Consider the following 13,778-nt stretch of genomic DNA (forward strand, 5'->3'; position numbering starts at 1 on the left):
AGCGCAGCACGAACACTCTCATCGGCTTCAAAACATGCGGGTCCCTGGCCGACCACCTGCACCACCGACATATTTTCAACCCTGAACAGCACCGGCTTGTGCGCCAACTCAGGTGCCCACACCGTGACCGCCACCACCAGCTGGAACAACTGCAGAAACGCAATGCTGCGGCCTCCCACCTGCCACTGCGGCGGCCACTACTCCGCACACCACCGGCCGGCCCAGTACAAACCGAAACCCCGACCCCCGCCGCATCCGAAAACAGCGTGACGTCCCACTCCCAATCCTCCAGGGGCGCCATGGGCACGCCATTGAACCGTCCCAGGAACGCCAGCCACATCCGCAAGTCCTCCTTCGTCCCCGCCGACAAACACAAATGGTGATGTGGCAGAGTCAACCCGGACAGCGCCAGACCCAGCAGCCTGCAGAAAGTACGACCCGCTCGCACCACCTGGCACGCAAAGTTCAGATGCCCCAACAGGACCTGCACCTCCCGCACAGTCACCTTCCGTTTTTTAAGCATTCTGCGCACCAAGGTCAACATTGCAACCTCTTGTCCTCTGGTAGGCGTGCTTCCATGGCCGCTGAGTCGAGCTCTATACCAAGAAAGGACAACACCGTACTGGGACCGTGTATCTTCTCCAGCGCCAGGGGCACCCCAAAATGTCCCATCAGGTCCGTAAAACTGTCCAGCTGCCGCTGGCAGTCCGTCGAACCGGGCTGCCCCACCAGAAAGAAGTCGTCCAGGTAGTGCGTCACTGTCTCTGAGCCTGTGCGCCTGGAAAAAACCCACTGCAGAAAGGAACTGAACCGTTCAAACAAAGCACATGAAATAGAGCATCCCATGGGGAGCGCCTTGTTGACAAAAATGCCCCCTTCAAACTGAATCCCCAGCAACTGGTGATCCTCCGGGTGCACCGGGAACAGGCGAAAGGCCGACTTAATGTCACACTTTGCCATCATGGCGCCCGGCCCGATCGCCGCGACGATCTTCCGCTCCACATCCACATGAGTACGACACCGACGCCAACTCGGACGAGATGAAATCATTCACCGACGACCCTTCCGGCCACGACAGGTGTTGAATCAGCCTGAACTCCTTCTTGGGCACTACCCCAATCAGGGAGATAAGCAACTCCGGCAAAGGCGGCACCGCGAAGGGGCCCACCATCCTGCCCTCCTTCACTTCCTTGAACAACTTCCCCCTTACAATCCCCTTGTGCGCGTTCACCGACTTCAGGTTGTCCACCCGGTGCGCAATCCGCGGGCCCTCGTAGCCCAACCGAAACCCCTCCCGGAAACCCTGTCAAAAAACGGCTGCATCATCCGCCCGCGGATACGCAGTCAGCCAAGGCTCCATCCGCTCCAGCCTAACCGGCGTATGAGCCATTTCCCATTGCCCCGCTCCCCCTCTTCCTCCCACTGCCCACGCTCTGCGCTCCCCCGCTCTGAGTGCCCCCCGCCGCTGGCTGCTGTCCCGACGGACCACCGAACCCTCCAGCAGCGAACCACCGGGTGTCGCTTCCCACACTTGGAGCACTAGTGCCGAAACCGGCACACCTAAGCCACACGGCCCCTTGTTAAAGTCCTAGCAAACCCCGACCAAAACCTGTCCAGCGTTCTCCCCGTGACCCACCCCCCGCGGGTGGGGTGGGTCGAAAAGGGGGTGGGCACAAGCGGCAAACCGCTGGCCGTATAGACGGTGCGACCGAACTTCGCCCCGCCCATCGTCTGCTGGTACAAGTCCGAATCCAGCTCCCCCCCACGTCGCATCCGGGTCAGACGCGATTCTCGCCCGGAATTCCTCATCATAGTGGGACCAGGGGTACCCCCCGTACCTCACCTGCGCCCCTGAACGAAATAACGCGATGGACCGGTCCAGAAACATTTCACAATATACGCTAGCGTAAATTAGGAATGCCAACGACCAATTATCAATCGTCAGCGGCACCTTGGGGCGCCTCGCGAACTCCTGCTCCTCCTCCTTAGACCTCTCCTTCAAGGTCAGCTCACTGTGCCACAGTTTCAGAATCTCCACATACTCCCCTTTCCATATCTTTTCCTTCGTCGCGAGCGACAAATGGGCCCCCAGCGGCTTGGTCACCCCCATGTACGGGAGCTTGCGCACCGGTACCAAGCAGCTCTCCTTCCCCCCCGGCGGCGGACTCAGTCGTCTTTGCGCCTCCCTCCGCGGTCTCACCGGTCGCGCTCGACCCAACACCGCCCGATCCCGAAGGTTCAGCCCCGTCCGAGCCCACCCCAGTGTCCTTCACATAGCGTCCTTTCACCAATCGCCCCCATCATCCCCCCCCAGCCTCCGTCCCCATTGACACCTGCGCGCAGCGCCGCTTGCCCAAACCACACCCCACTCCGTTCCCCACCTTACCTGGCGTCCAGGTCGGCGTACGCGCTGGGTCCCGCCGCCTAGCCAGTGGAGCCGTCACTCTGGGGGCGTCCTGCCGTGAGTGTACCTGTAACTCACTGCCAACAACATTACTCATCCCCCCTTCCCCCTCCCTAATCTCCCCCTCCGACTCCATCACCCACACCAACGTCCAGCATCTCACGGCCACCCCCTAGAGGGGCCAGCTGGCTCAAACCCTCCTTCTCCCGACACACCCTCATCAAGTCAGTTAAATTCACACTCTCCCTCCTCTCATCCGCAGCACATGATCCAGAAACAGCTTCCACCGAGTCAAATCGCACTCCCCGACTCCCGGCGGCCGTCTCAACCGTTCGGGAGGGGGCCAGCGGGGACCTATCCCACCGCCGTCCGCTGTGCTCCCACGCCAGGTCCCGCGGTGGAGGCGACCGCCTGTCCAAGGCAGAGCCGGCCCATCCTCTCGGTGGACTGGAGCCGCATGCTGCTCACCCGAGCGCCACGCCATCAGCTCCTGCCAAGGGATAACAGTGGAGTCCAGCATGCCGGGGAAAAAATGGCCCCCGTCCCACTCCAACCCAGCGCCCTCCCCCCAACCACGTTGAGCCCCCCCTCCGCCACGCGGGCACCACTGTCCCCCCCCGCTGCACCCCACTGCCCCCCCGCTGCACCCCACTGCCCCCCCCGCTGCACCCCACTGCCCCCCCCCGCTGCACCCCACTGCCCCCCCCGCTGCACCCCACTGCCCCCCCGCTGCACCCCACTGCCCCTCCCGCTGCACCCCACTGCCCCTCCCGCTGCACCCCACTGCCCCCCGCTGCACCCCACTTCCCCCCCGCTGCACCCCACTGCCCCCCTCTGCACCCCCTGTCCCCCCTCTGCAACCCCTGTCCCCCCTTCTGCACCCCCTGTCCCCCTTCTGCACCCCCTGTCACCCCTCCATACCCCCTGTCCCCCTCCACTCCCCCAAACCTGTTCTCCGAGGCTCCCCCACCCTGCCTCCCCAAACCCACCCCCCTCCCCCACTGTGCACCCCGCTCCCCCATCCCGCCGCAACCCCCCCCCCCCCCGCCGGACCACTCCCCACACCACCCAGGCACCACCTGGCAGCATCCCCTACCCCTGCCCCCCTGGTCGCAGCCCCCTACCTGCATCCCCTCCCCCCTCTCCGCGAAGGAGACCTACTCGGGCCCACCACACTCACCCCCTCCCCTGAGGACGACCCCCAATCCAGCACACTCCCCCTGCCCTCTTGACCACCCACCCCCTCCTCCTCCAGGTCCGATTCTTCAATGAGTAAAGGGGACCCCCCCACATCCCGCTCCTGCCCTTCCTCTCGCTCCGCCCTCACTGCATCCCCTTCACGTGCCCCACGCCCATCCCCCACCTGACCCCCCCCTTGTGCCCCCAGATCCACTATAGTCTCAGCGGTGCTCTCGCCCTCGGCCCCGCCCACAAACTGAAGTGCCGGTCGCCTCCCCCCCCCCCCCCCCCGCTCTCATCTTCCCGCTCTGCCTCTTTACCGCCCGGCCACGCTGCCCGCCTTCCCCCGCGCCCCTGCCCCCTCTCCCCCCACCTGGAGCCTTCCGCGGTCGCGACCGCGGAGGCTCACAAGCGAGTACAGCTGCCGCGGCGCCGCTCGCAGCACGCCGCGGCGGCCTTACCTGTACGTCGGGCCGGACTAAGTCCATGCGGCCCGCCTCCCCAAGCAGCCTCAACGCCTACTGGACCCTCGGATCTCCTAAACCCGCCATGCCTCGCCCACGCTCACTCCACCGGACCGCCCTGGGCCGGCGCTAGGCATGGGCAGCGTGGGCGGCTGCATAGGGCCTCGCACTCAGCCCACCAGCATGGGGCCCAGCACTGGAGGTGTCCTGTTGTTTCCCTGGTGGTCTATCTCAAAGAAAAGTGTTGCCTGCAATTAAGGTCCATTGGAGGGGGGCCCCTCCCATGGGCCTCCCAGGGATGGTGTCCGGAGGCATAGGGGAGGGAGACGGAGACGCTCCCTCAATTGCAAGGAGACCATTCACAGACACTGTGGGGGGCCCATTGTCCAGCATTTTGGCGCCCCCACAGTTTTAACTTTTAGACCACAATCAATTCTCACACCTATCGGACTGAAGGTGTGAGAAATGCTTGTGGAGTAAAAGTTTAAACTGTGGGGGCGCAAAAATTCTGGACAATGGGCCCCTCACAGTGTCTCTAAATGGTCTCCTTACAAGAGGCCACTCATCTAAATTATAGGGGGCCTCACACGTTCCCTTTTGGCCCAGGGCTTCGCAAATCCTAGAACCGGCCCTGGGACCGCCGACCAACGCCGCAGGACCACGAACCACAACAAAGGCCTCAAAGCACTGAGAGTCAAAAAACTCATGCCTCAACGACCCTCCACTGGCTGCCGTGTCACTGCCACCAAAATGGTGGGCAGTGACACAAAATGTCCGATTAAATAGCCCCCCAAGCCCAACCAGCCCAAGGGAAAGCCCAAAAGCAGCCCAACTACCCGGACCCAGCCCAACCACCCCAAAATCCCCGCAACTGTGCCCCGGGACCCCCCTCCACCCTCTGGGCAACAAAAAACCCCCGGGGGAGGCAGGCCTCCCGTTGGTCGCCCCCCCCCCCCCCCCCCCAAAGCCCCATTGTCCAAATGCACACAATAGTGTGAATGGGTGGTAGACCTGTCAGCCCTGGGGTGATCTTCCACTACATTTTTTTGCCCTATATGCCTCCTACTGGACATATATTTTTGTTGGACATTAGGACTCCGGGCCCCTTACCACTGCTAAACAGTGCTGAGGTGCAGGTGCTCTCCCTTTAAAATCATGATGACCCAAGAGTATCAGCTTTAGGCCCTGCTACTGCAGTGAGGCCTACCCTTCATTCACATACTGGTAGTCTGCATGTACCTTTACTTTTTGTAACTGTAGCCTTTTGTCCCTGGTTGACAGACAGGTAGGAAAGGGAACACCCCAGAGCCTCCTGGATTTTTCCAGTGTTTTCCAACCCCTAGATTCTTCCAGAAGGTTCCACCCCTCCCTGTCACCTGACCTTAATTATGGTACATTAGGGAGGGTTCTGGCCACACATCCCTGTTACACTACTGGACCTGGAACACTCTCGGCTGGAGTGAAGACTGCTGAGTTAGGAAGACTCCTACACTACTGAGGCCGACTGCTCTAGGAACTGCTGCCCCTGATGAGCTGAGCTGCCCTGCCTGCTGATCTTCCCCTGCCAGAGGGGACCCAGGAATAACATCACCAGAGTGTCTCCACCAAGAGGCTAACTAATCCCCTGGTCAGTGTGGGATTGCAAGAGCCCCACGGACTGTAAGGACTGTTCCCCTGCCTGGTGGGGGGGGAATTCCTAAGAACCACCACGTTTCATTCCGAGCCTGAACTGCTTCTGTAGTACTGTGCCCCTGTAATGATTGTTGCCGCCTGGGGCTCTTGAGGAATTGTAAAGCGATGTGTGCTAAAATCATCGCTACTGCCTGGGGAGATCCCTGAGGTACTGTGAGTGCTGTGAGTCAGATGCGCTGGGGCAATGTAGCGCTGTGTGACGTGACTGAAGCGCTGTGTAGAAGCAATGTGTACATGTAGGAGGGTGGAGACCTGACTATGGTTACCCCAGATTTTTTTAATTGTGTTTAGCTGGTTTTCGACTTAGTTGGCCTGGGATCCTGCTCATCAGGGCCCCAGGCTATCTGCTCTCTCTGTAAAATTGACTCCATGCACCCTAGGTGCATAACCAATCTTGTACTGGACACCTTATCAGCCCCTGTACAATGCACTATAGGTGCCCAGGGCATAGGTGCATCCAAGGCCTACCAGGGGCTGCAGCATATCTTTTGCCACCCCTGGCTGGTCCTTAAATTGACACAACTGGCTGATCACTCAGGTGGGGCAAGTTCGTGTAATCACCCCTTGCTTAGATATAGTGTACCTATATCTACACTTAAAACTGGACACATATATACCTATAAGTCACTCCTATGGCAGGCCTTAACAATCCTGGTGGCAGAGTGCTTTGTTTTATGTGAGATGGTGCTCTAGCATGAGCTGAGCCTGTCTGCAGCTGTCGGGACCAACTCCCTTAGCTGTTCCGGGATATTGCCATACCATATACTCTTAAGTGCATTATAATCCATCGCGGTTATGTGCTAACTTTGGTTTGGCTTTATCAAAACATTTTGTGTAAGGTGTCATACGATTTGGAATACTACCCCCTCGCCAGTCCTGGCAACGGGGGTAGCATTCCACCCTTCTAGAGGGAGAAGACATGTTACATTACTGAAACGCGGTTAATCCTAAACAGAGCCACAGCATCACAAAATCGATGCTGCTGCCCAGACACAAGTCTGACCTCCTGCTGCTGACCGAAACTTGGCAGAGGAGGCCTGGACAAAGGGTTTCCTGTCGCGGGGAGGTGCTACACCACCCCAGACAGGAGATAGTGTATTGGGACAGGGAGGGCTGAAAGAAACTAGACACTGCCTGGGGAGCACAAGGCTTCCCCTTGCATAATCCAGTCAAACCGGTTCTGGGGCTCTCCAGCCCCAGTCCTGGCGTGAAACTGGACAAAGGGAAAGGGGTGTAACCACCCCCTTCCCTGGTCCCACCCATAGGAGGGACCTTACAGGTAATCCAGCTCACTAGATTGGAATAAAGGTGGGAGCAGTGACAGCGCACATCAGATTATCCTGAACGAAACTTTGATACAGAACTCTTGACCCTTCGACATCCCACTCGACGTGGAAGACTGAAGAATCTCCCTTGTAGTCAAGGAGTGATCACCCTGTGCAAACAGGCACCATCCAGCTCCTCACCGTTTGCTTTGTTGCATTTCCCGCCAGAACTCGAGCGACAGAGATCGACAACACCAGCTTCCCTCCACCCTGCTGCTGATCGGCTTAAGAACTACCCCCGAGATCACCGCCGCAGGCCACAGTCAAAACGCTATTAAAATTACCCCCGAAGTCACCACCGCTGCCCGGGATTTGAATGCGCTGTGTAGTGCTGAGACCGGAAGTGCTGCGAGGAAGAGTGCTGCCCTGATCACCGCAGCCGGCCCGGCAGACCCGGGAAACACATGCATTGCCCCCCTTGAAGTCCAGAGCAGGGCCGCGCTGGGATTGGGCGCCGGCGGAGGGCTGCCTAGCAACGGAGACGTACGATTACTGCCAACGTAGGCGAGAGCGGGAGGGGCTGCCTCGCTCCTCAGCCGTGCAGCGTCCGCGGAGACAGAAGCACCCGGAGTGGAAGGAGCCTCGCACCGGCGCCACAACTGTCTCCCCAGGTAACGCCACAGTGCCACCAGACTGCTGCAAGGGGCGGGTTGCGGGACGGCCAGTTCCCAGGAATCTGGGCTTTATGCTTGCTCGGCTTTAGTCTCGGGAGCGGAATTCTTCTTGTGGCGTGCCAGGGATTGCTGCATTTGACTCGGGCCCCATAACTAGGTAGCGGGTCTGCCGGTGACTGAACCGCTTACTGTGTGGCAGCCCCTTAATAACGCGCCTGCCAGCGGGGTCAGTATTAAAACTGCCAGACCCTAGGTGGGGCATCGCTCAAGAGTGACACGCCCTATTAACCCCTTGATCTGGGCATTTTTGGCATAGACTACCTACGGCATTTCCCAGAAACCCATCGCCAGCATTCAAAAGGAATTCAGGCTCACAAATATTGGGCACACTGTGTAATCCACTGCATTTGGGAACTGTTTTGTTCTGTTTGCCCCAGTACTTCCCCCATACCTGAGACTGAACTGATAAATGCATAAAACTTGAGCCTAAAGAAATTGCCAGGACTTGAAGGATTATTTCCTCCCACAAAGAATACTGTCAGCGAGTAATACAATTTAAAAGTTCATTGTTCATGTGGGATATGTTTGTTGTTGATCTTGCCTGAAGTAGTGATAAAGTCCCTTTTTGGCCCTGAAAACCTTTTTACTATACATGGATCATTCTCACAGTATTTTTGGATCTTGTATAATCTTTAGATAAAGATACTTTTATTTCATATAAAAACTGGTGTGGAGTATTTTGCGGAGTCTTTATACTGTGTCACGGTCGGTGTATGTTACACAAATACTTTACACATTGCCTCTTAAGTTACGCCTACCTGCTTTGCGCCAAGCTGCCCTGTCGGAAGCAGTGGTCCCTACTTGGACTAGGGTGCATACCCCTGCAAACTAGAGACCCCGGTTCTAACAATGGGTTAATAGCATAGGGCTTAAATGGTCCCTCCACTGTCAGAGTGTGATAGTAACACAGAGACGTCATGCATATGATTCCATGCTGAATAGTTCAGCAGCGGCTCAGCTCACGACTACAGTAGCTCCTTGGCTGTCAAAGATAGGTTCCACTTTCAGCTGAATGGTCGTTGTGTTCCTGATCGATGCAGGGTCTGTCTAGACCCTGCACTGTTAATCACAACATGACGCAAGGCAAGTCCAGGGGCATTCAAATGGATGCTGAGCAGCGACTCTGCAAAAGGCTACTGCGCTCACGATCTCCAGAGAAGCAGAGCGACATCTACCCTGTGCTAGGAGAGATACCTAACAGGAGCCTACAGTGCCGTATAGTAGCGTACCGGTACTATCCCTGGCAAAAGAGAAGTGCCATTACTGATGGCCATAAAATTCGGAAGGGCCGGTACTCCGTACCGGTGAGTGCCGGCCCATTTAAAGCACTGAAGTACACTATTTGCAATGTCTTGCAAATAATAAGTTTTGTTCTTGTGAAATAGAAAGCTTTAACCAAGGTCCTTGGTCTCGAATGTAAGGCTGCGCTGTGTAAGTGTTGATTATTCATTCATTCTTGTGTACAACCATCATAGTGAAGCTGCATCAAGAGCCTGGCTATTACTTTGCCCTTGGGGTCCTCTTATACTTTTAATACATGCACACAATGATATCTGAAGATAGCACTTAATTTGCATTATTTTTAAGAGTGAGAAAGGCACTTCTTTCCAATATACGGCTAGAGGGAAATTATCTATTAACACTAAACAGGAGGCCGCCTCACCGGAACGGTCATGTTCTTGATTTAAATGGATTTAGATTGTATTATCATTTATTTTGACCTGTGGCAACCACAATTTTTGTTTTAAATTGAATTAACACCATTTGAAGTATTTGGATTAACAAGTGGACTAGACAAACTTTCTGATGTCAAGGAAGCGGGTGTCTAGGAATCTGGTATTACCTAAAACAAGTCTGGCATGTTCTATGAAATACTTGCAGGGCGCAGAATAATAAGCTCTGGGTTGCGCGTGAGCTGATTGTGAGCTAATCTGGCCCATGGAGGGAGGCATAGAAAGAGCAGGAGTCTCTGTCTCTATGAAGTGGCTGTCATAAAGAGAGCACGGTGTGTGCCCAGCATTTCGAATGAGGCCTTTAGTGCGGGCTCTCTCTCGACCCACTCCCAGGCGCTCTGAGAGCAGAGATCAGAGGGCCATGACTTGCTGCCCATCACAGAATAGGGCAGAGAGTGAGGGAGCTCAGCGTATCTCCAGCAATCTGGGTCTGCTACCACCCCGGTCTTGTGGCTCAGTGGACTAATGCATCCACTGCAGGGGCCTGTGTTCGACCTCATGGTCACAGGTTCAAATCCTGGCTGGTCCACTCAGCCTTTCATCCATCTGAGGTTGATAATCATGAGTATCATTGAGTTGGGTAACAAAAAACATCTGTTATTCAGCACCAGGAGACCCACGGGTGATAAGTGCGCTTTACAAATACATGTGTTATGTTATGCCCCCCTTCTTAAATGTGTTGCATTCCCGGATGGGGTAGGGAGGGGTGTGGAACAGAACCTCCCCCCTCTCAGGCCAATGTGTATACAGCGAGCTGGTGATTGCATCCTAGTTTATTCAGACTTCATGGTTGTGCTTCTGGATTAAGTAAACTTGGTACCAGCACTCTTTCTTTATTATGCTACAGTTTTTATGAAGCTACTTTGTTTACAAGAAGAAATGGCATTTTTTGACCTCATGTGCATTAATGAGGGATAACATGAGGACCCCCTTTAAAAAATAAACTGCAATAATACACCAATGTGAAGAACTCTACTCCAAAAGTGGATACCACAAAGAAACATCCTTCTTTTAATGATGATAGCAAATAAGCATTGGCAAAGCCAATAAGTCTCACCTATGCGAGAGCTATTGGGTTTGGCAAGGTCTTTTAGCCATATTGTACACCATTGTGGCTGCTATTTAGCATGGCTAAAAGTTAGTGGCATGGGGTGGGGTAGATAGGAGTGTGGTGATTAAGGTCGAGTAGAATGGGGTGTTGTGGGGTAGATTGGTGTACAGTGGAGTAGGAAACGAGTGGGATAGGGTGGATGGGGTAATTTGGAGTGGGATAGATTGTGGTAGATTGGAGTGGGATAGTGGGGTAAATTGGAGTAGGGTAGACTGAATTGTGGTGGATGTGCAGTTAAGAGTGGGATAGACTGGAGCAGGGTAGATCGGGTGGAGTGGTATATATTAGGGTAGAGTGGAGTGGGCTATATTGGGATAGAGTGTATTGGTATATATTAGGGAAGAGTGAGGTTAGGACAAGAAGATGACCAGGGATAATCAAGGAGCTGCGGGCAAAAAGAATTCCCTGAAGTATTTTGTGATCGGTTGAGATGTCTCAAAGTATACGCACATGATTATTTTAAAGAAATATGCTAAACCAGTCACAAGTAAGGTGAGGGGAGTTCTCATACCATGAGGCATTCCATGAAGGATGAGCTAGAGAGATTGGAAAGAAAGGGACAATTGAAGTGGAGTTGTCAGAGTGGGTGGCTCTAATGGTCTTGATGCGAAAGACTTTGGATAAGATTAGTTTTTGTGTGGATCTGAGGGGGTTGAACAGGGAGGTAGTGGTGGACATATGCCCTTTGCCCAATATCACGGACATGCTTGCACAAATGAACGGGGCAAAAATATTCTCAACCTTAGATCTTAGGGCAGCGTGCCACCAGATTGAGCTGACGGAATAATACAGAGTTTTAACGGCTTTCACTGCTCCCTTTGGGATGTTTAGATTTACTGGGATGTCCTTTGGATTGATTTCAGGGGTGTACGCTTTTCAAAGGCAATGAAGAGTATGCTGGAAGGGATGGTGGTGGTGGCAATTCATCAAGATGATGTGTTGGTCTATGGTGGTTCCCTTGAAGAACATGATCTACGTTTCAGGGAGATACTCGAAAGACTTAAGCAGAGAAGCCTCACATTGAAAGAGTAAATGCGAATTTGGATGTAAAGAAATAGTTTATTTGGGATATAGACTGACAGAACGGAGTGCTTTCCCCTAACAAGGATTTGGCAGACCCCCATCAGAAATTTAGCCATACCAGAGAACAAGGAGGACTTGGTCCAGTTTCTTAGTATTATGGAGTATTATGACATGTTTATAGCAGCAATGGCTTATAATATAAGAAAGATATGGGAAAAGGGGTGAGATATGAGTGGTCAACTGCGTGATGAGGAATTTACGGATTTCAAGGAGGCATTGTTGAGTGCCCATCCTTAGGAAGTTTTAATACACAGGATAGTCAGTACTGATCAGACACCAGTGGCAAGGGACAAGAGAGTGGTATTAAAGCAGGGTGAAGGGAGTGAGGAACACACCATAATGTTTGTGTCAAGGAGTTTGAGGGGTTCTGAGAATCACTATTCAGTGATTGAAAGAGAAGCTATTTTGGGCTATTAAAGAGTTGAACAATTTCCTATGGGGAGCAGAGTTCACGGTCCGAACAGATCATAAACTCCTTCAGAGAAATTCTTGGGAATGAAAAAAATCGAATGCAGTATCTAGCAGGGTCTGCAAATGGGTAATTTGTTACAGGATGTTAATTGTAGGGCTGAGTAGATGAAAGGAGATGAAAGTAGAGTAGCCAACTAACTATCGTGGTTGGTAGAGACTGAAATAACATCAGAGGAATCAGAAGATCAACAAAGAAATGCATGAATTTAAAGTTTGTGAAATCATCAAGGGGTGATGGGAAGAAACCAATCGCAAGGGATGAGGAGTTTATATATGTAAGCATACTCATCAAGGGGACGTGGAGTGAATGCATGGACCCATTGTAACAGCGATACTGGTAAGTGAGAAATGAGTTGTCGGTTCACAATGGTTTGGTGTGTAGAGGCTCAAAACTGATTCCTCCGGTAGTGCTGAGGAGTAAGGTGATGGAATCGGCCCACCAAGGGCACCTAGGTATTTGTAAAACAAAGAAAAAGCTAAGGTTACATTTCTGATGTCCAGGCTCAGTTACCCAGGTAGAGCGAGCATTCAGAGGGTGATTGGACTGTAAGAATAGTGGTAAAGTGTGCAAGTCGAGGACTCGGCCCATGACAATACAAGAGCCCCCAGAGCAGCAATAGGCACAGGTAGTAACCAGAAAGGTTGGACAATTCTATGTTTTAGTACTGATTGACCTATATTCCAGGTGGCTTGAGATTAGGATTACCCTGGGGGTAGAAACACAACATCTGAGCTATTAAGAGGGTGGTAGAATACCCAACTTTTTGAGGTGTCCTGCATGGGTCAATCATTTTAAAGAGTAGACAAAGAAAGTGAAGGAAGATTGGCAGACTTAACAACAAAGCTTGATCCGAAGAAAGATAACTTATGATGAGAGAAATTTGGTAAGGCAAATGGTAGTGACAGTAGGAGATTGGGTCAGGGTGAAACTACCCACAGGGTTGGTAAAATCCTCCAAGTACGGGCATCCACAAAAAAGTGCTTACAATATTTAAGAATGTGGTTAAACTTTAAGACTGGGGAAGAGTGAAGTGGGGTGGATTGGGGTAGAATAAGGAAGAGTGAAGAGGGGTGGATTAGGATAGATTATGAAGAGTGAAGTGAGGTGGAGTGGGGGAGACTATGAATTATAGTAGGGTAGAATGGAGTGGGGGTAGATTGGAGTTGGGTAGATTAGAGTAGGGTACTTTGGGGTGGGATGAGGTGTGGTAGATTGTAGAGGGGTGGAGTAAGGTGCATTGGTGGGTTAATTTGGTCTGCAGTGGTGTAGATTTGGTATGTAATAGATTCGAGTGGAGTGAGGTAGATTGGGTAGAGTGAAGCAAAGTAGATTGGGAAGAGTGGAGCCGGAAGATTGGAGTGGAGTGGGGTAGATTAGGTGAATTGGAGTTGGTTGATTGGAGTGGGATAGCTTGTGGTGGATTGGAGTGAGTGTGGAAGATTGGTGTATGGTGGATTGGAGTGGGTGGAGTGTGGTGGGTTAGGGTGGGTGTATTGGATTGGATTGGGGTGGGGTGGGGTGGGGTGTAGTGGATTGGAATGGGGTGAGGTGTCGTGGATTTGAGTGAGGTGAGCTGTGGTGGATTGGATTAGGGTGAGGTGTGGTGGGGTGGATTGGATTGGATTGGGGTGGGGTGGGGTG

At 53.3% G+C, this 13,778-nt stretch overlaps 1 protein-coding gene across 5 annotated transcripts in view; it reads left to right on the top strand.

Moving 5' to 3' along the window:
• NCOA7 (nuclear receptor coactivator 7) overlaps positions 1-13,778 on the top strand; it is a 1,085,323-nt gene that overhangs the window by 909,484 nt on the left and 162,061 nt on the right. The gene's annotated exons all lie outside the window — the stretch shown is intronic.

Source organism: Lissotriton vulgaris, chromosome 6, assembly GCF_964263255.1.
Source record: "Lissotriton vulgaris chromosome 6, aLisVul1.2, whole genome shotgun sequence".
NCBI lineage: Eukaryota > Metazoa > Chordata > Amphibia > Caudata > Salamandridae > Lissotriton > Lissotriton vulgaris.